Below are 23,013 nucleotides of genomic sequence, written 5' to 3' on the forward strand. Positions count from 1 at the left end.
GTCGCTTCAGCGCAATGGCTATTATTTTATCAATGGATATGATTTATTCTACAATGGAGGGAATAGTCCTGAGTCGCTGCAGGCTTACGACCCGGCACTTGGGGGCTACATTATTTAAGTTGAGATTACATCAAATACACAAGTCTCATGTCGTTGCAAGCATGCACCATGACACTTGGGGGCTAATGCAAAGTCATTGTTTGCTCACCTTATTAAAGACCCGACTCATCACATCGTAATGAGCCGACCCTTTGGGGCTACCAATTGCTCCTGTTAACAATTCAAGGTACAAAGCTTTTTATTCATTATATTGAAGGGTCCACTACTCAGTTGGTAAAGCACAAGGCTCTTAACCTTGCGGACGTGGATTCAAGTCCCATGATGGGGGTTACATCATATGATGTTATTTTCATTGAAGTATATATCAAGTCCCAGCTCAATATTATCTTACTGAGCCGGCCCTTGGGGGCTACACATCATTGCTCAAATCTACATGATTATACCTACAAAGTCCCTGCTCATTATTGCATAATGACCCGGCCCTTGGGGGCTACACTGGTTGAAGTTTTTATGAGTATAAGACAATTACAAGTCCCAGGTTGCTGCAAGCATGACAACCCGGCACTTAGGGGCTACATAATATGGAGTATTCAGTTTTTACTAAGTGACTAGGATGAACAACATGGATTTCTTCTTAAGTGGCAGTATTTATATTGAAGCAAGTCTTAAGCCATCACTTTGTTCTGCTCAAGACTTGGGGGCTATAGGTATTATATTATCATCGAAGAACTATTTCCAAATTCTCTGTTTTGAGCAAACCGAATTGACCCGGCATCGCCAATCATTACGACCCTGTGTCTGCAACCCGGCGTCATCAATAATCATGAACCAGCGTTGGCAACAATCATGAACCGGCGTTGGCAACAATCATGAACCGGCGATGGCAACAATCATGACCTAGGATTATCAGTTTTTATAACCCGACAGTGGTGGTAATCGTAAACCGGCAAGTTTTACATCTTCAAGCTGGCTGGATATCAGTTGAATATTTCAGAGACTAATATTTTTGTCAAGTCAGAGCATTGAAGGCCAATTCAAATGGATTCTTTATTTACAAAATATCTTCTGCAAGCAAATCGATTATGAAACTGGTCTATTGACTTGGATTTTTTAGAAGGAAGAAATGACAAGGATTTAAGGATGATCAAGTGCCGGTTTACAAGAATATTTAAACCGGACCACAACCCGACAAATTTGTTCTTGTGTTTATGTTGCAGATCAGTATAACATGGATGAATCCAAATTAAACCAGGGGCTAATGTCGGGGATATACCCCATGGTATAAACCGCCGGATGTATGACCCGGCTAGAGTTTGGTGATTCACCGGCGACCCACTTGGACCTGGCGGTTTAAGATTCATTAGTAATCCGGCAGGCGGGTCAGAGGAGCGACAAGACCCGGTGGCCCAACGGGCGTTTTATGGAAGGCCGGATCACGCTATGGTGGGCCGGTTTATGAGGAAAGAACAAGGAATATTTTTCTACAAAGGAAGCAAGACTAGGACTCCACTTGTAATAGAGTAATCCTAATCCTACTAGGACTAGTCATGTAACCCGCCCCTTCAACATATATAAGGAGGGACAGGGCTCCCCAAAGAGGAACAAGCAAGAAGAAACAATCTCTAGGGCTAGACACAACTAGGAGAACCGGTTTGCGGCAACTCCCACGTGATGATAATGAGATCTAGCCACAAACAGCATGTAGGGTTGTTACCGGATGATGTTTCCCGGGGCCCGAAGCTGTCTAAACCCTTGTCTTGTGTTGCGTCTCTCCATTCCGCTCAACCCCTTTCAAGCTACCACATAGATGCGTTGGCCTCGCGACTAAGTCCTCACACTAAGGACATCTGACGTGTTAATTCCACGACAGTTGGCGCCCACCGTGGGGCCTGCGCTCGATGGTGTTGAGCTCTTGGAGGGATCTCTTCAGGGATCGAGAAGCTCGCGATATGCCGAACAATCAAACCGGCGTGTTCAAGATTTAAGATCGAAAGGAAATTAGGGTTGCGTCAGATGCGCCATCACATGGGTGAAGTTGACAAAACCGACAGGATTTCCATCAAGCGTCACCATGACTCGGGAACACGGGCATGTTTTGTCCGTCTATAACGGCTGTACTACGGGTGCACTAAAAAGAGGTAATAGCACCCCAGGTACCCTAACTTGCACAGGATGTGATGATTCAGTCCCAAACTTGTAAAACTTGACTTCACCATACCCCAACTTGCACCTCATGTGATGATTTAGTCCTAGGCCAATCATAGCTTGACAATTGGCAGCGAGGTGGCTGGACTGGTCCGCGCATGCACTTTTGCAGAAACCCCCCTGCCTTTTTCCCTATTCAACCCGCACTCTCTCCACGTGAATTAATTCTGTCGAAACGAATCCACCTCGCGTGCGCCTCTATTCCCCTCGTGCTCACCTGCCCCCCTCAGCTCCAGCTCCATCTCCACACCGACAGCAAGCTCGCCGCCGCCGTCCAGCTTCAGCTCCGGCGTCATGGTCTCCTGGTCGGACGGTTCGTCCTCGACATCGACATCCCGAGCAAGAAGGTGACGGTGGTGGGCGACGCGACGCCGCTAGGCGTGCTCACCAGCGTCTCCAAGGTGAAGCCCGTGCAGTTCTGGCCGTCGCAGCCGTGCCCCCGCGCGCCTCCGCTTCCTTCTGAACGCTCCAACCAGTGATCTCTCTGCTCTCTCTGAATCACAAGCTAACCGATATTTTTCAGAGCCGACCGAGTGCTTCTTCCTCTTGCTCTACCTTAACAATCAACATACAATCGAAAAATGGGATCATTGGACAACAGTTTCATGCTCCCGAATGGGAAATTGATGTATGATCGAGACAAACGAAGATAATGACGGCACAGCTGGTGAATGTTACATTGCGTTTTAGCTGTTGAATGGCTTGGCCTCATACTGACGAGCATACTAAGTGAAACAGGTTCCATGAGAAGTCGCATTACACGATCCACAGGCCCAAGAATTCACCTTCACAGGGTTGTTACCGGATGATGTTTCCCAGGGCCCGTAGCTGTCTAAACCCTTGTCTTGTGTTGCGTCTCTCGATTCCGCTCAACCCCTTTCAAGCTACCACATAGATGTGTTAGCCTCGCGACTAAGTCCTCACAGTAAGGTCATCTGACGTGTTAATTCCACGACAAGAGGTATGCTTTCATTGTCAACATAACAACCAAGGTTTCCCAGTTTCTTCCATACTGGATACATTATAGGCGGTTCCCAAACAGAATGGTAAAGTTTTTACTCCCCCTCCACCAACAATCATCAATCCATGGCTTGCCCGAAACAACAGGTGCCTCTAACTAACAACAATCCTAGGGGAGTTTTGTTTGCAATTATTTTGATTTGATTTTTTTGATCATTGGATCATAGGACTGGGCATCCCAGTTACCAGCCATGTTTCTCGTGAATGATGAGCGGAGTCCACTCATCGTGAGAATAACCCACCTAGCATGGAAGATACTGATAGCCCCTAGTCGCTACATGAGCGATTCGGGCATACAAACAGATTATTATTTGAAGGTTTAGAGTTTGGCACATGCAAAATTTACTTGGAACGGTAGGTAAATACCGCATATAGGTATGTATGGTGGACACTCATGGAAGAAACTTGGTTCAAGGGATTTGGATGCACAAGCAGTATTCCCGCTTAGTACAGATATTTTGGCTAGCAAAGGATTCTAAATAGCAAGCACCACATGTTGGAGGATCTATAACAATATAACTTCTATACAAATATACCCAAGCATAACTCATTACGTTGTCTTCCTTGTCCAACTTCAACTAATTTGCTCAGGTTTGAAAATAATTAATGGGGCTCACAATAATAGAAGATGTCTAAGATGGTATATTTATATGTGAAATCTCTCTTCCTTCAATATTCTTTCATGAATTGTTCAAATGACCAATAAATTTACTACCTCTACTTATGAGTGAAGTCATGACTCCCAATGGGGTAAGCATACGAAACATATATAATTTCATATTTATTATATTCAACTCATTCAACCATTTACTCATAGGATATAAGTGAAGCACACGAGTAAATGACAAACTACTCCAAAAAGATATAAGTGAAGATCAATGAGTAGTCGAATAGTTATGCAACTATGTGAAGACTCTCTAACATTTAAGAATTTCATATCTTGGTATTTTATTCAAACAGCAAGCAAAATAAAATAAACAAAATGACCCTCCTAGCAAAACACATATCATGTGGTGAATAAAAATATAGCTCCAAGTAAAGTTACCGATGGGCGAAGACGAAAGAGGGGATGCCATCCGGGGCATCCCCAAGCTTAGGCTCTTGGTTGTCCTTGAATATTACATTGGGGTTCCTTGGGCATCCCCAAGCTTAGGCTCTTGCCACTCCTTATTCCATAGTCCATCGAATCTTTACCCAAAACTTGAAAACTTCACAACACAAAACTCAACAGAAAACTCGTAAGCTCCGTTAGTATAAGAAAATAAATCACCACTTAGGTACTGTTATGAACTAATTCTAAATTCATATTGGTGTAATATCTACTGTATTCCAACTTCTCTATGGTTCATATCCTCCGATACTACTCATAGATTCATCAAAATAAGCAAACAACACATGGAAAACAGAATCTGTCAAAAACAGAACAGTCTGTAGTAATCTGTATCAAACGTATACTTCTGGAACTCCAAAAATACCACCAAATTAGGAAAGCCTGATAAATTTGTGTACCAATCCAAATCAAAAAGAGTCAGATCAGAATCAAGTTTCTGTGAATTATCAAAACTAATTTACTGGGTGCAAAAGTTTCTGATTTTCAGCAGGATCAACACAACTATCACCGTAAGCTATCCTAAAGGTCTTACTTGGCACTTTATTGAAACAAAATCTATAAAACATGATTACTACAGTAGCATAATCATGTGAACACACAAAAACAGTAGAGGTAAATATTGGGTTGTCTCCCAACAAGCGATTTTCTTTAATGTCTTTTTAGCTAGGCATGATGATGACAATGATGCTCACATAAAAGATAAGAATTGAAACGTAACGGGAGCATCATGAAGCATATAACTAGCACATTTAAGTCTAACCCAATTCCTATGCATAGGGATTTTGTGAGCAAACAACTTATGGAAACAATAATCAACTAGCATAGGAAGGCAAAACAAGCATAACTTCAATATTTCAAGCACATAGAGAGGAGACTTGCTATTATTGCAATATGTAGAAGCATATGTTCATCCCTCATAATAATTTTCAGTAGCATCATGAATGAATTCAACAATATAACCAGCACATAAAGAATTATTTTACTACTCTCCACATAAGCAAACTTCTTCTTTATGGCATACGTATCATGTGAGGCATAATCCAACTGAAAACTAAAATCATGATGACAAGTGTCATGGTTATCATTATTCTTAATAGCATACAAGTCATCACAATAATCATCATAGATAGCAACTTTGTTCTCATAATCAATTGGAACCTCTTCCAAAATAGTGGATTCATCACTAAATAAAGTCATGACCTCTCCAAATCCGTTTTCATAATTATCACAATAAGATTCAACACCCTCCAAAATAGTGGGATCATTACTTCCTAAAGTTGACACTCTTCCAAACCCACTTTCACAATATAATCATCATAAATAGAAGACATGCTATCATCAAAATAAATTTGCTCATCAAAACTTGGGGGACAAAAAATATCATCTTCATCAAACATAGCATCCCCAAGCTTGTGGCTTTGCATATCATTAGCATCATGGATATTCAAGGAATTCATACTAACAACATTGCAATCATGCTCATCATACAAAGATCTAGTACCAAACATTTTAATGCATTCTTCTTCTAGCAATTGAGCATAATTTTCCTTTCCATCATTCTCACGAAAGATATTAAAAAGATGAAGCGTATGAGGCAAACTCAATTCCATTTTTTTGTAGTTTTGTTTTATAGACTAAACTAGTGATAAAACAAGAAACAAAAAGATTCGATTGCAAGATCTAAAGATATACCTTCAAGCACTAACCTCCCCAGCAACGGCGCCAGAAAAGAGCTTGATGTCTACTACAGAACCTTCTTCTTATAGACGTTGTTGGGCCTCCAAGTGCATAGATTTGTAGGACAGTAGCAAATTTCCCGCAAGGGTAGCCACGATGGACATATATAGGCAAAAGAAGTCGGTCAGGGGAGCAACGAGGGGCCCGCGAGGGTGGAGGGCGTGCCCAGGGGGGTAGGGCGCGCCTCCCTGCCTCGTGGCTTCCTTGTTGCTTCCCTTACGTGCACTCCAAGTCTCTTGGATTGCTTCTGTTCCAAAAATAACTCTCCCGAAGGTTTCATTCCGTTTGGACTCCGTTTGATATTCCTTTTCTTCGAAACACTAAAATAGGCAAGAAAACAACAATTTGGGCCGGGCCTCCGGTTAATAGGTTAGTCCCAAAAATAATATAAAAGTGTATAATAAAGTCCATAAACATCCAAAATAGATAATATAATAGCATGAATGCTTCATAAATTATAGATACGTTGGAGACGTATCACACACCTTCAGCCCCGAGGATGGACTACTCCCTCCTCATCACGGTGGTCGTTGGGGTGATGTAGATGGGCACCGGTGATGATCTCCCCCTCCGGCAGAGTGCCGGAACGGGGTCTAGATTGGTTTTTCGTGGCTACAGAGCCTTGCGACGGCGGAACTTCTGATCTAGGGTTATGATGACCCGCAAGTATATGGGGTCAATTGTAGCCTTTTCGATAAGTAAGAGTGTCAAACCCATCAAGGAGCAGAAGGAAATGACAAGTGGTTTTTCGCAAGGTAATGTCTGCAAGTGCTAAAATTGTAAGTAGCGGAGTAGTTTGATAACAAGATAATTTGTAATGAGCAAGTAACAATAGTAGTAACAAAAGTGTAGCAAGGTAGACCAATCCTTTTGAGGCAAAGGACAGACCAAAACGGTAACTTATGATAAGCAAAGTGTTCTTGAGGGTACACGGGAATTTCATCTAGTCACTTTCATCATGTTGGCTTAATTCGTGTTCGCTACTTTGGTAATTTGGTATGTGGGTGGACCGGTGCTTAGGTGATGTTCTTACTTGAACAAACCTCCTACTTATTATTAACCCTCTCGCAAGCATCCGCAACTACGAAAAAAGTATTAAGAATAAATTCTAACCATAGCATTAAATTTCTGGATCCAATCGGTCCCTTACGGAATAGCACATAAACTAGGGTTTAAGCTTCTGTCACTCTCGCAACCCATCATCTAATAACTACTCCACAATGCATTCCCTTAGGCCCAAATATGGTTAAGTGTCATGTAGTCAACATTCACATGACACCACTAAGGGAATCACAACATACATATCATCAAAATATCGAACGCATATCAAGTTCACATGATTACTTGCAACATGATTTCTCCCGTGACCTCAAGAACAAAAGTAACTACTCACAAATGATAATCATGCTCAAGATAAGAGGGGTATTAAATAGCATAATGGATCTGTGAACATATAATCTTCCACCATATAAACCATATAGTAATCAACTACAAGATGTAATCAACACTACTAGTCACCCAAAGCACCAATCTATAGTTCCGGTACAAAGATTGAACACAAGAGATGAACTAGGGTTCTGTTGAAGATGTTGATGAAAATAGCCATCCCCAAGATGGGAGAGCTGCTGGTGATGATGATGACGATGATTTCCCCCTCCGGGAGGGAAGTTCCCCCGACGGAATCGCTCTGCGGGAGGGCAAAAGTGCTCCTGCCCAGGTTCCACCTCAAGACGGTGACGCTTCATCCCGAAAGTCCTCTCCTTATTTTTTCTAGGTCAAAATGACTTATATACCAGAAGAGGGGCACCGTAGGTGGGCCTGGCTGAGAACAACACACTGGGGTGTGCCTGGGCTCCCTGTCGCGCCCAGGTGGGTTTGTGCCTACCTGGTGGGCCCCCTCTAGTACTTATTTGCTCCAATATTCCTCAAATATTCCATAAAAAATACTTGTGAAGTTTCAGCTCATTTGGAGTTGTCAGAATAGGTTGCCTGACGTAGCTTTTTGAGGTCCAGATTTCCAGCTGCCAGAATTCCCCTCCTTCGTGTGTACCTTGCATATTATGAGAGAAAAGGCATTAGAATTACTCCAAAAATCATTATTATATAATAAAACAACATAAATAATAGTAGGTAAACATGATGCAAAATGGACGTATCAACTCCCCCAAGCTTAGACCTCGCTTGTCCTCAAGCGAAAACCAAAATCAAAAAACATATCCACATGCTTAGAGAGAGAGAGAGAGAGGTGTCCATAAAAACAAAAATACGGACATAGCAGCATCATGTAACTTATTATAACAGCAACAAACTTTAACATAAAACTATTATCATAGAACTTTTATCATAGACTTCTCATGAACAAGTGAAAATTCATCACAACATTGAAGTATAAAGCATAAACTCTATTGTAAACCAACAAACTATGTTCTCGGTCAACTTTGCAACTACAATTCATCATCTTTTCAGGAAGGGTCACGTATCAGAGCCTTTAGGAAAGTCCACATACTCAACCATCATTTAGTCTTCTATGATTGCTAACACTCACCACGTACACATGAGCAAAACGTTTTAACCGAACACATAGAAAGATAGGGGCTTATAGTTTCGCCTCCCAACGTATTCACCTCAAGGGTGATGTCAACAATAATAACTCATGCTACCCATATTCAACTGGATATATGTGCCTAGATCTTTCCTCACCACATGATGCTTGCCAAAGGAGAAAAATAAAAGGAATAGAGAGAAGAACTTTGACTCTTGCATGAAAGTAAATACATGAAAGTAAAAGATAGGCCCTTCATAGAGGGAAGTAGAGTGTCATGCGCTTTTTGTTTGTATGCTCAACCCCTTAGTGCAAGAGAATGTCACGTTATATTGCCCCTTGTGATGGCAACCTTTATTATGCAGTCTGTCGCTTTTATTCTTCGCCATCACAAGTTCGTACAACGCTCAATTTCCCCTTACACTAAATGATCTTACAATTTTAGAAGCAATTTTTATTGCCCTTTTTGCGCCGATGACAACTTACTTGAAGGATCTTGCTCAATCCATAGGTAGGTATGGTGGACTCTCGAACAAGATTTGGGTTAAAGGGTTTTGGATGCGCAAGTAGTATCTCTACTTAGTGCGGAGTTTTTGGCTAGCAAAGATAGGGGCAAGCACCACATGTTGAAGGATCTACGACAATATAACTTCTATGTGAATATGAACAAACATAAATCATTATGTTGTCTTCCTTGTCCAACGTCAACAATTTTGGCATATAATATTTTGATGGGTGCTCACAGTCACAAAAGATTTCCATGATAGTGTATTTGCATGTGAATCTTCTCTTCCCTTATTAATTCTTTCATGAGTTGCATCATTGACCAATGCTATGTTTGTCAATCTACAATAAAATTTTCTAGTTATACTTTTCCTTATGTGATGTCATCACTTACCATACGATTAGCATATGATCTTTTTCCTTTATTTACTTTATTTTTATTGAAACAAGAGAGTAAAGAAGGCCAGACTCAAACTAAACTTTATTATATATCTCGCACACGATTACAAAGATTGGTCACTAAGCAAACTCTTGAAAAGAAAGGATAGAAGTAAACTTTTATTCATCTAAAGCAAAAGATAACCATGGATGGAACTAAGAAAAGTGAAGGCAAAAGGTAGTGGAGATGATACGATACCGGGGCATCTCCCCCAAGCTTGGCGAAAGCCAAGGGGAGTGCCCATACCCGATACTCAATTTTCTTTTGGTGATGAAGAAGGTGGTGGTGGTGATGAAGTAGAAGCAATATTGTCCTCCGGTTTCCATGGCAGAGGCTCACCATCATAAGAGGAGGAGTGAGTTTCCCGGATCCTGCAATTGGCAGCCAAACTCATACCTTTAAACCTTGCCTCATATTCAAATACTTGGCTTTGGAGGTCGTGGATCTGGCTATGGAGGAAGTTGATTTGGTCGTTGAGGGAGAAGACGATGTCCTTCATGGACTTGCCATCCATCTTGAGATCACAGATGTAGTCCGCGATCATGAGGTGATTGTCATTGAGTCCACGTTCCACCACCCCCTTGCACCGGAGGACTTCTTGCTCCATAGCTTCAAGCCTGGCCTCCACGGACCAAGTCCCCTTGGGTCCTTGCACATCGCGGATGTGCAGCTCCCCATCGTTCATCTGGATAGCTTGAGGATGCTGCATCACTTCCCGTAGATATGGGTTGATGACGTTGTCGAAAACTTGTCCCTGGAGGAGCTTGAAGTGGCCATAGTGGATTGGATCTGACAGAAAACAGCAAGAAAAGAAAACAGGAGATTTCTCCGCGATACAGAGGTCAACAGGTTCAGGGGGTATATAAAGATTTTTTATCTTGGGGAACAAGCAGAACAGAAGAAAAACAGAGTCCGGAAAGTACCAGAGGTGGGCACAACCCACCAGGGTGCGCCTAGCAAGCCAGGCGCGCCCTGGTGTATCGTGCCCACCAGGGTCACTTTCCTGCAAGTTTCTTATTTTCCTAATTTTTTAAATATTCCAAAACTGACAAAAAATATTTTTGTAGATTTTTCAGAGTCCGTTTACTTACCATATCATGTGCCTCCCTTTTTTTCACGATTCTGGAGATTCTGAAAGGTTTCTTTTATGTGTTCCTCTGGTGTCATGGTTTGCATAATATTACTTTCAACATTAATGGGCATACCTAAGATATAATGTTTATACGTTGTCCATTAACAACCTTCGGGTTAGTACCTTCGACATTATTTATTTTGATAGCTCCAGATCGATAAACCTCCTCAATAACATTGGGTCCTTCCCATTTGGAGAGGAGTTTTCCTGCAAAGAATCTGAAACGAGAGTTGTACAAAAGAACATATTCTCCAACTTTGAACTCACACTTTTGGATTCTTTTGTCATGCCATCTTTTAACTTTTTCTTAGAATAACTTTGCATTTTCATAAGCCTGGCTCCATTCATCTAATGAGCTAATATCAAATAACCTCTTTTCACCAGCAAGTTTGAAATCATAGTTGAGTTCTTTGATTGCCCAATATGCTTTATGTTCTAATTCAAGAGGCAAATGACAAGCTTTTCCATAAACCATTTTATAAGGAGACATACCCATAGGATTTTTATATGTTGTTCTATAAGCCCAAAGTTCATCATCTAGTTTCTTAGACCAATTCTTCTGGGACCTATTGACAGTCTTTTGTAAGATTAGTTTTATTTCTCTGTTACTAAGTTCAAATTGACCACTAGACTAAGGATGATAAGGTGATGCAATTCTATGGTTAACATCATACTTAGGAAGCATTTTATAGAAGGCACCATGAATAAAGTGTGAACCACCATCGGTCATTAAATATCTAGGGACTCCAAACCTTGGGAAAATAACTTCCTTAAGAATTTTAATAGAGGTGTTGTGATCAACACTACTGGTTGGAATAGCTTCTACCCACTTAGTAACATAATCAAAAACAACCAAAGTATGAGTATACCCATTAGAGGAAGGAAAAGGTCCCATCAAATCAAATCCCCAAACATCAAATGGTTCAACAACAAGTGAATAATTCATAGGCATTTCTTGACTCTTACTAATATTACCTATTCTTTGGCATTCATCACAAGATGAGACAAACTTACGGGCATCCCTGAAGAGAGTAGGCCAATAAAAACCAGATTACAATACCTTATGAGCTAGGTGGTACGTATTTAGCAACAATATAATTAGCATAGTCAGCATACCAAGTTGTGCTATTAGAAACATTTATTGCAGCTAATTGTTCATCAGGGAAGCTATCGTTAATAGGTTGTGGGTCATCAAGAATATTTTCAAGCCTAGATAGGTTATCAGCTACGGGGTTCTCTGCTCCTTTCCTATCAGTGAGATGCAAATCAAATTCTTGTAGCAGAAGAACCCACTGAGGGAGTCCTGGATTAGGGGGTATCCGGACAGCCGGACTATATACATCGTCCGGACTTGAAGCGTGAAGATACAAGACTCAAGACTTCGGCCCGTGTCCGGATGGGACTCTCCTTTGCGTGGAAGACAAGCTTGGCGATCCGGATATTGTGTTTCCTTCCTTGTAACCGACTCCATGTAAACCCTAGCCCTCTCCGGTGTCTATATAAACCGGAGAGGTTGGTCCTTAGAAGGCCAATCACAATTACAATCATACCATCGTAGGCTAGCTCTTAGGCTTTAGCCTCTACGATCTCGTGGTAGATCTACTCTTGTACTACTCATATCTTCAATATTAATCAAGCAGGAAGTAGGGTTTTACCTCCATCGAGAGGGCCCAAACCTGGGTAAACATTGTGTCCCTTGCTTCCTGTTACCATCAGCCTAAGACGCACAGATCGGGACCCCCTACCCGAGATCCGCAAGTTTTGACACCGACATTGGTGCTTTCATTGAGAGTTCCTCCGTGTCGTCACCGCAAGGCTCGATGGCTCATCTCGTCGTCAAGGACAACATTACCTCGGGGGGAGCTCTGGATGTAGGCCAAACTCTCCAACTTGGCGGCTTTATCATGGCTGCCCCATCGACGGTTGCGCCGACGATGGCCTCTCGGGTCATCAAGCATAACCTTCACGTCTGTTCGGAACTCGCCGAACAGATGTATCCGATGGAGATCTCCTCCCTCAATGAGCTCTTGGATTGCATCGCCGCTCTGGGAGTCGCTACAGACTATGATCGGATCGGGCTTAAACCCGACCAAAGGGACATTAGATCCCCGTCGGCCACCCATGAGATAGCGGTAGTGGAGGAACCGCACACGGATTGTCCCTCAACTTTGAGGACGAATTATGTCCGGATCACCGAACTCCTTGAGCCGAACACCTGCTCAAAGGAAGACATGACCCGGGCCCCGGACTTAGAATCGGGCATTGGGCCGAAGAAATTGGCTAGCACTCTGGATCGCGAACTGTCAGGCTCGGAACCTCCCACGCCCCTGGGTGTTAGATCAGATCAGAATCCGGATTCAGCTAGCAGCACCCACCTGGACTTAAACCGTCTCTCCCGCATCAGGCAAGAGCCCCAGGAGACTGTACATCACTACTGGGCCAGATTCCTCCTTGCGCTTAACAAGGTCAAGGACTGCCACGAGGAGGATGTAGTCTCACTCTTCTGAAAAAACTGCACTGACAAGGGACTCCTTAATGCTATAAGCCGCCGTGACATAGTACACTTAGCGGACTTGGCAATCATAGTACCGAAGTAGTGTGCGATGGATAGCGCCTGGAAAACCCAAACAAAATTTTGGGACCGTACGGCTCTCACCAAGACCTTTGTCCGAACTAAACGGGCGAACTCTCGTAAGTCGACCGATCCAATTCCCAAGAAACAAAAGCATACCCCAAGGCGGGGAACCGTATTGGAAGAATGGCTCGATGGGCCATGTAAACTCCATAGTGCTCCGGACACAGCACCAACCCATAGCCTTAGGGCGTGTTGGATACTCCGGCAGGTTGCAAAAAGGGGCGAGGATCTTCTTGCAAGCCGTAAAGCAGAACAACATCCCGCCAACGAGCACAATGTGGTACTAACAGTCTTCGAGACTTCCGCCTCAAACAATAGGCGCAAGCATGCTCATCGAAGCTCCGCTGAAATTTGCCATGTGGCAAAAATAAACCCCTGGAACGACACTGCTATAACTTTTGATGCCAGTGATGAACCTCAATTCCAGACCGTCTGGGCACCAGCCGCTTTGGTCCTTTGCCCAATCATGGACGGCTTCCGGCTCACTAAAGTACTCATGGATGGCGGGAGCGGATTAAACTTGATCTACGAAGAAACACTCGACAAGATGGAAATTGATAAAAGCCGCATTGAGCAAAGCGGCACAACCTTCAGGGGAATTGTCCCTAGTCGGGAAGCGCGGTGTGCAGGAAAAATCACACTCGATGTGGTATTCGGCACCCCGGAGAACTACAGGTCCGAAGAAATCACATTCCAAGTGGATCCTTTCAGCAGCGGATACCACACCCTACTGGGGCGGGACGCGTTTACGAGCTTTCAAGCTATACCCCATTATGGGTACATGAAGCTTAAAATGCCCGGGCCCAATGTAATCACCACTCTAGCTAGTGATCCGGACGTCGCACTTTGCGCCGAAAACAAAACTGCAGCACTAGCCCTGGAAGCATTATCCGAAGCCCTAGCAGCCGAAGAATTAATGACGCTACGGGCCACCGTGGACAGGGATGACGTGATACTCGACAAGCGATCCAAGTCCACCTCATTTAAACGCGCACATGAGATAGTCAAATTCCAAGTCCATCCAACGGACCCCACGAAGACAGCTTCCATCGGGACACAATTGAGCCCCGCAATGGACGCCGCACTACGAGACTTTTTACGCGAGAATTGGGACATTTTCGTCTGGCACCCATCGGACATGCCGAGCATCCCGCGTGGATTGGCCGAACATAGCCTTAATATACTAAAGGGATACATACCTGTCAAACAAACCCTAAGGCGATTTTCAGAGCCCAAATGACAAGCAAAGGGGGAAGAGCTAGCCAAGTTACTGGAGGCTGGATTCATCAGAGATATTAAACATCCGGATTGGCTGGCAAACTTGGTAATGGTACCAAAGAAGGACAAATCCAGGCGCCTATGCGTCGACTTCAAAGACCTCAACAAGGCTTGCCCCAAGGATCCCTTTCCCCTCCCTCGCATCGATCAAATAATCGATGCCACAGCTGGACACGACTCACTGTGTTTTCTCGACGCATACTCTGGATACCATCAAATAAAGATGGCAGAGTCTGACCAAGCTGCAATAGCTTTCATAATGCCATATGGCCCCTTTTGCTTCAACACTATGCCTTTCGGGCTTAAGAATGACGGTGTAACCTATCAACGCATGATTCAAACATGCCTGGAAAAACAAATCGGCAAAATAGTGGAGGCATACGTAGATGACGTGGTCATAAAAACAAGACACGTCGAAACCCTAATAGATGACTTGAGGCTTACATTCGAAACCTCCGGACATACGACATCAAGTTGAATCCAGAAAAATGCGTTTTCGGCGTCCCCTCGGGGAAACTGCTGGGCTTTATTGTTTCCAATAGAGGAATTGAAGCGAATCCGGCAAAAATCCGAGCTCTGTCGCAGTTGGATATACCAACAGACCTCAAGCACATCCAGAAACTAGCTGGATGCGTGGCCGCTTTGAGCCGCTTTATCTCCAAGTTAGGAGAAAAGGCATTACCTCTTTACCGCCTCCTCCGGCGCACCGAACACTTCGTGTTGACGGATGCAGCCGCGGCTGGACTAGATGAAATAAAGACCTTACTGGCCAGTAATCCAGTCCTAACAGTGCCCAATATTGGCGAGCCCATGCTACTGTACATAGCTGCAACACATCAAGTTGTAAGCGCAGTGCTCGTTGTCAAACGAGAGGTTGACGGATACAAATTCCCGCTCCAAAAGCCGGTTTACTACGTATCCACAGTCCTCACCCCATACAAATCCCGATACCCACACTATCAAAAAATAGCATACGTGGTCTTCATGGCATCCCGGAAGCTGTGACACTACTTTCAAGAGTGTTCGATTACGGTGGCCTCCGAAGTACCACTCAATGACATAATAAACAACCGCGACGCTACGGGCCGGATTGCTGAATGGGCTATTGAGCTCCTTCCGTTCGACATAATATACAAACCACAGCGGGCCATCAAGTCGCAAGTACTGGCTGACTTTGGCACCGAATGGACAGAAGCCAAACTCCCTAAAGAGTACGACGCATATTCCAACTGGATCATGCACTTCGACGGCTCTAAAATGTTGGCCGAATTGGGAGCAGGTGTAGTCCTGACGTCTCCCACCAGAGACACGGTCCAGTACGTCCTCCAAATATTATACACAGACTCCAACAATGCAGCCGAATATGAGGCTTTGTTGCACGGTCTTCGGATGGCGGTCTCTATGGGCATCCAACGCCCGGAAGTGCGCGGGGATTCGAAACTCGCAATATCACAAATAAATGGAGACTTTGACGCCAAGGATCCGAAAATGGCGGCCTACCGTAATGTCGTCCTCAAAATGTCAGCTCGGTTCGAGGGGATCGAATTCCACCATGTGGCTCGAGAAAACAATCACGCGACTGACGTTCTCGCCCGCATCGGTGCTAAACGCGACCCTTTCCCAACTAACATATTCCTGGAAAGGTTGTTCAAGCCATCCGTGGTATGGGAAGGGGAGTCCGGCAATACTAGCACGGATCCGTACACACCCCCAGACTCCGAACCATCAGATATAATCGGAGGCTCAGCCACCGAAATAACATCTTCGGCCCACGAAATCATGGTCGTAGTCGCCCCATGGACTGAGCCTTTCTTGGACTACCTAAGTAGGTAGGAGCTCCCAGAAGACCAAAACGAAGCACGCTGCATTGTCCGGCATTCTAAAGCTTAGAAAGTCCACGAAGGGGAACTCTACAAGAAAAGTGCCACCGGAGTGCTCCAAAGATGCATCTCCGAGGAGGAAGGGCGGCAGCTCTTGGCTAAAATCCATGCCGGACTGGGCGGGCACCACGCCGCGGCTTGGGCACTAGTCAGCAAGTCTTTCCGTATAGGCTTCTATTGCCCGACGGCCCGATCAGATGCACAGGACCTTGTCCAACACTGCGTCGGTTGCCAGCTCTTTGCCAATCAGAGCCATATGCCCCCTACCGCTCTCCAAACAATCCCCATAACCAGGCCCTTCATGCTCTGGGGGCTGGATATGGTCGGACCTCTTAAAGGAGGAAGCCATAAGAAAAAAATACTTACTGGTCATGGTGGACAAATTCACCAAATGGATAGAAGCCAAACCAGTCAAAACGGCCGACTCCGGACCAGTCATAGACTTCATATCCGGGGTCATACACCGATACAGCGTCCCCCATAGCATCATCACTGATAATGGCTCCAATTTCACAGCCGATGAGGTGAAAACTTGGTGCGGCAAAATGGGCATTAAGCTCGACTACGCATCCGTCTACCATCCCCAAACAAACGGCCAGGTCGAACGGGCAAACGGTCTCATTATGAGCGGCATCAAACCCAGACTAGTGCGATCTTTGACAGAGTCAGATACGCACTGGGTCGAGGAGCTCGACTCCGTACTCTGGGGGCTGTGGACCACGCCGAATCGCACCACCGGATATACACCATTTTTTATGGTGTACGGTGCGGAAGCAGTACTACCCTACCACATAATACATGATTCGCCACGCGTACGCATGTACGAAGAGAAGGAAGTCAAGCTAGATCGGCAGGATAACTTGGATGCCCTGGAGGAGGAGCGCGACGTCGCAAAAGCCCGCTCCGCATTCTATCAACAACAGGCTCGATGATACCAAAGTAGAGAAGTACGGGCAAAAACTTACAATATTGGTGAACTCGTTCTACGCCTACCGGAGAAGAAGGAGGACAAGCTCAAACCCAAGTGGGAAGGTCCCTTTGTCATCGACAAAGTTCTCACCGGAGGAGCGTACCGCTTACGTAATGCATCCGATAACGGGCTCAAGCCGAACCCATGGAACGCGGCCAGACTCCGGAGATTCTACGCCTAACGCCGAACTCAATGTTCGTCTCCTTACTCCCTCCCTTTTATTTATGCTCCATCCCTTCTCCTTTCTCGACTTTTTCCTCCTCTCCACACAAAGTATTTAATACAGTACGGACTTCCGGATCACCCTGGCCGCACTATGTGTGTAAGAAATACATGGGGGCTTCCTATACAGAAGCTAAAAATAAATACTCTGATGGCTTTTCGCCCATCACATATGCATTTCTTTTTCCATATGTGCCTTTTCTTCACCATTATATGCATCGATATGACTTAAGATGTGCACAAGCTGGGTTGCCTGGCTCTTGTGTTTATGCCCTACGTTCCCGTTAATTCGGCTAGGGCATAATGGGAGCACCTCTGCGATTGTTACTGCCGGTTCAGCCGGATGTGTACCTCGGACTGGGTGAAGCCGAAAGCTAGTTTCCTTAAGAGAATATTTGATCGGTGAACAGAAGATGTATTCGTTTATTACAACGTAAATCCCTAGAAGACTTATATCCCGCGCCATCACTCGCAGTCCGGACATGTGCATCGTCGCATGCGTACCCACGGAAAGGAACCCCTAACGGAACTATTCTCCCTGGAAGATGTTTCTTATTATCCATGTAATATAACATAACTAGTTGGGTACTTGTCTGTTCAAGCACTTATGACCCCGACGCCTAGTTTCCACGCATACCCCGGTTTTGTATAACTGAGCGGGTATTCGAACACACCCCGGACTGTAGGATCCGGGGGCTGAAGCGAAAAGGTCTGCCATGACAAATGATTTTAATCCGGCTAGGGACTACTTATGTCCATTGAATTACATAGTCACTTAGACTGACTATATTCCTCCTCTATACCATCCAACAGGCTATCTAGCTTACAATCCTATTGAGAATACTTGGCGGCTAACGCTACCTGGTCATATACCAGACTAACGGGAATTTCTTGCCCATCTGGCCTCGCCGGTCCTACTTCGGCCATATGGTTCGGGTCCAGCTTGGTGTAGTGCGCCTTCACCATTGCCCAGGCTTCTCTTGCACCTTGCCGGCAAGCTGATATCTTCCACAATCGGAAGCACCGCCGGGCTCCTTGAAGCAGATCCACAAGCTCCCCCATGCCATTCGGCAGGAAGCTTGATGGCCACAAGGCCTGAGCAACGCCATGCATCACCCGCCGAGCTCGCTCGTACAACTGTGAAAGTTCTTGTAGTACATCGCCTGCAGATGAGGGCATCTCCCCCTCGGGGCGACCCGTTAACATTCCTACAAGCAAAATTCTTTCAATACACTTCCTCGCCGAACTGTAATATAGTTCGTCTGGGCACTCACCGTAAATACCGCATCGAAGCCTTTTGTTCTCCTTCACGGAGTCCGCCAGCTGAGCGCGGACGTCTTTTAATTCCACGTCCAGCCGAATATTAGCATCTTGAAGATTGTTCTTCTCTTGCCTAACTTGTGTAAGGATGCGCTCGCCAGCCTTTAGCTGCCTTTTGAGATGCGAGTCGTCATCCGTTATGCCCTCCGGATTCACCCCGGGATTGTCTGCAGAATTTTCTGTTAGACTAGTCATACCAGTCATTTACTATCCGGCACATCTTCGTACAATTGAGACAAATGTTACCAGATGAGGCCTTCTGGGATTCCTCTAACTTGGTAACTGTGTCCCTCAGCTGGGCCTTGCACTCCTCCAGCTCCCGAGCTAATTGTTCATTCTTATCTACAAGGACCTGTGCATAAATTGATCCTTAAAATAGTTGTTCCAACCGTTTCAAGTCTTAGGGGCTACTGTTATACATGCTTATCAAAATTTCTTACCCGTATATCTTTGGTATACTGGTCCGTTGCTCGGGCAAGCCCGCCTTGAGCTGCTCGGATGTATGTGTCCCCCGAATTAAAGGCATTAAAAGCCTCTTCAGAGAAGATGTTATTCTGAAGCACGACCCTCCGGCGCCGGTGATTCATGGCGCTCTCTACTTTGGAGTTTGTGGCCGATAGCATATCTCCATCCTCTGTCGGAGAACTATGCGGCACTGGCCCCGTGTCCGCCTCCGCTCTCGAAACCGGTTCTGGAACCCGGCTGGTGGAGGCGTGATTGGCGGGATCCCCGGATATAGTCCGGCTGCTCCTCTTCCTGCCAGGACATGAAGGGCGATGTTATACTTCAAATACCATAATCGCAGGATAGGTTTTTTGCTTTACCTCTGCAGCAGTGTGTCGACCCTCACCGCCTTCCTCTTGAGCTTGCCCGATCCAGACGCCCGTGTTCGACGAGTCCCTAGGGGCTCGGCCCCGCGCTCCGACCGTCGTCTCTGCAAACAGCACGACGCCTCAAGGGTAAGGCATGATACCTGAGGGGAGTCCTCTTCAGAGGATAGGGTTTTTAGTTTGGCTTACACGCGACACAGGGAGCAGTCCGAGATAGTCGGCAATAATGGCCACTAAGGCACCATCACATCTCGCTTGATAAAATACCCCGTTGACAAGCTCCACAGTAATATCCGGATCTTCTTCGAGTCCTGGATCTAGGGCCCTTCCGGGGTCCTCTGGCTACGGGGAGGGGCTGAAGATTCCTTCTACGGCCCTCCTCAGTTCCTTCTCGGAAACATCGATGCGGGTAATCTTAGCAGAGAACGCTAAAGTAAGTGAAGTAGGGAAAGGAATGACGACTTACCCACTCTGGGGGGTTGTACATGGAGAATCCGTCCCGTGGTTTAGTGCGAAGGAATTCTTCCTCTTCCCCTTTGTATAAATCGGACAATATCCTTGCCAGAGCAGTGGCGGAGCCTGGACCCTTACGGCCGCAGCGGGTGGCGTCGTCTTCCCCGTTGAAGTACCACATGGGCTTCCCCCGATATTGAAGCGGTTGCACTCCCCGCATTATGCATATTGCCATGACCTCGACTATCGTCAGTCCGGATTTGGCCAGTAACTTTATCCTGCTCATTAGGAAATGTATTTCCCTGGTATCCTCCTCTTGGGGGCCCCGGGGGCACCAGCTTAGACGTGCCCTCGGTGGGGCGTTACTGAACTTGGGGAGTCCTGTCCGGACTGGATCTGTAAGGGGAACGTCATCAATGTAAAACCACTCCGAAGGCCAGTTCTCTAGAGCCTTCTTAGGAGTGCCAGATAGGTATCCGGTCTCGGCAATGCGACATACTTCGGCCCCGCCCATTTGACATAGGGATTCTCCCTGGGTGCGGGGGACAAAGCAGAACAGCTTCTTCCATAACTCGAAGTGAGGTTCACAGCCTAAAAATACTTCGCAAAGGGCAACGTACCCCGCTATATGCAGTACGGAGGCAGGGGTAAGGTTGTGCAACTGGTGACTGTAGAACTCCAGGAGCCCACGAAGAAACGGGTGGATGGGAAACCCGAAGCCCCTTAGCAGATGCGGGATGAAGCATATTCGCTCCTCTGGAGATGGATTAGGAGATCCCTCCGCTTGTTCCCCTCTGTTATAGGTGGCTATTCCGGATCGAACGGGGACCATAAACGCCGGTGGGAGAAACCCTTCGGTTTGTAACTTTATCAAACGGCTATGAGGAACTGAACACTCTTCCCAATCCCCCGACTTGGAGCGTGGAGAGCGAGCAGAAGAGCTGCGACGACCGGCCATGTTGGAATGGTTTTTTCCGAGCGCTCTATGGGATGCTTGCTTGAGGGGGCAGAGTGAGGTTTGGATCTGAGAATTCCCATCTCTTCAAATAGACGGCCCGCCGGAAGGATCACGGGTGGCAAATGCAAAAAATGCCTCATCTCCTCGCATTCACTTGACACGTGGAGATGGTCATTATTGAGGCACTGAAGCCGAGGAGTGCGATGTTGATGGGAAACCAGATACTATTCGTCATAGTAGGAACATTGGACTATTCGGAGAAGGAACCCGCCTTGCAATGCCGAAGACAAGACTGCGCGCTGGACTCATCATCATTGAAGCCTGGTTCAGGGGCTACTGAGGGAGTCCTGGATTAGGGGGTATCCGGACAGCCGGACTATATACATCGTCCGGACTATTGAAGCGTGAAGATACAAGACTCAAGACTTCGGCCCGTGTCCGGATGGGACTCTCCTTTGCGTGGAAGACAAGCTTGGCAATTAGGATATTGTGTTTCCTTCCTTGTAACCGACTCCATGTAAACCCTATCCCTCTCCGGTGTCTATATAAACCGGAGAGGTTGGTCCTTAGAAGGCCGATCACAATTAAAATCATACCATCATAGGCTAGCTCTTAGGGTGTAGCCTCTACGATCTCGATGTAGATCTACTCTTGTACTACTCATATCTTCAATGTTAATCAAGCAGGAAGTAGGGTTTTACCTCCATCGAGAGGGCCCGAACCTGGGTAAACATTGTGTCCCTTTCTTCCTGTTACCATCAGCCTAAGACGCACAGATCGGGACTCCCTACCCGAGATCCGCCAATTTTGACACCGACACCCACCTAATGAATCTAGGTTAAGCATCTTTCTTTTCCATAAGATATTTTATAGCAACATGATCGGTGTGAACAATCACTTTAGAATCAACAATGTAAGATCTGAATTTATCACAAGCAAACACCACTGCTAAGAATTCTTTTTCAGTAGTAGCATAATTTCGTTGAGCAATGTCTAGAGTATTACTAGCTTAATGGATAACGTTCAATTTCTTATCAACTCTTTGTCCTAGAATAGCACCTACAACATAATCACTAGCATCACACATAATCTCAAAAGGCAAGTTCCAATCAGGTGGTTCAACAACATGTGCAGTAATTAATGCTTTCTTTATTGTTTCAAAGGCTTCCAAGCAATCATCATCAAACACAAAGGGAATATCCTTTTGCAAAAGATTTGTGAGAGGCCTAGAAATTTTAGAAAAGTCTTTGATAAACCTCCTATGGAAACTGTAACACCCCGGTGTAATGATGCTACAGTAACCCCTGGGGTTAAGTTAATCTTTTTGCTAAACATGTGCCTGATCATTATTGTCTCATGTTCTTTCACATTCCAGTTGAATTCAAATTCAAATTTTGTCTGAAATTCAAAATGCTCAGACATGAAAACAAAAATGTTCATCATGTGCAGAATATTCCACAACTAATATTGGTGGTGAACCAACATTTTTGCAAAAAGGTTTGAGTGGCCTAAGCTACTTCAAACAGTGGCCTAAGAAATAAATTAAATGCCTTTTTAATTTATGAAAATGGCAAACTATTTCTAAAGCCTCACAATCTTTTTTGGCAGTGCCTAATAATTCTTTGAGATTATTTTGTCCAATGGCATAATCTTTTGCAAAGTCTTTATTGGCTAAAAGAAAAAGAAAAGAAAATGCAAAAGCTGTTTACAAAAAAAA

The 23,013-nt window shown here is 45.2% G+C and overlaps 1 pseudogene; it reads right to left on the bottom strand.

Annotated features, from left to right (window-relative positions):
• Nucleotides 1–2,951: 2,951 nt before the first annotated feature.
• Nucleotides 2,952–23,013, bottom strand: part of LOC123139394 (uncharacterized) — an 87,078-nt pseudogene continuing 67,016 nt past the window's right edge.

Source organism: Triticum aestivum, chromosome 6B (assembly GCF_018294505.1).
Source record: "Triticum aestivum cultivar Chinese Spring chromosome 6B, IWGSC CS RefSeq v2.1, whole genome shotgun sequence".
Taxonomy (NCBI): Eukaryota; Viridiplantae; Streptophyta; class Magnoliopsida; order Poales; family Poaceae; genus Triticum; species Triticum aestivum.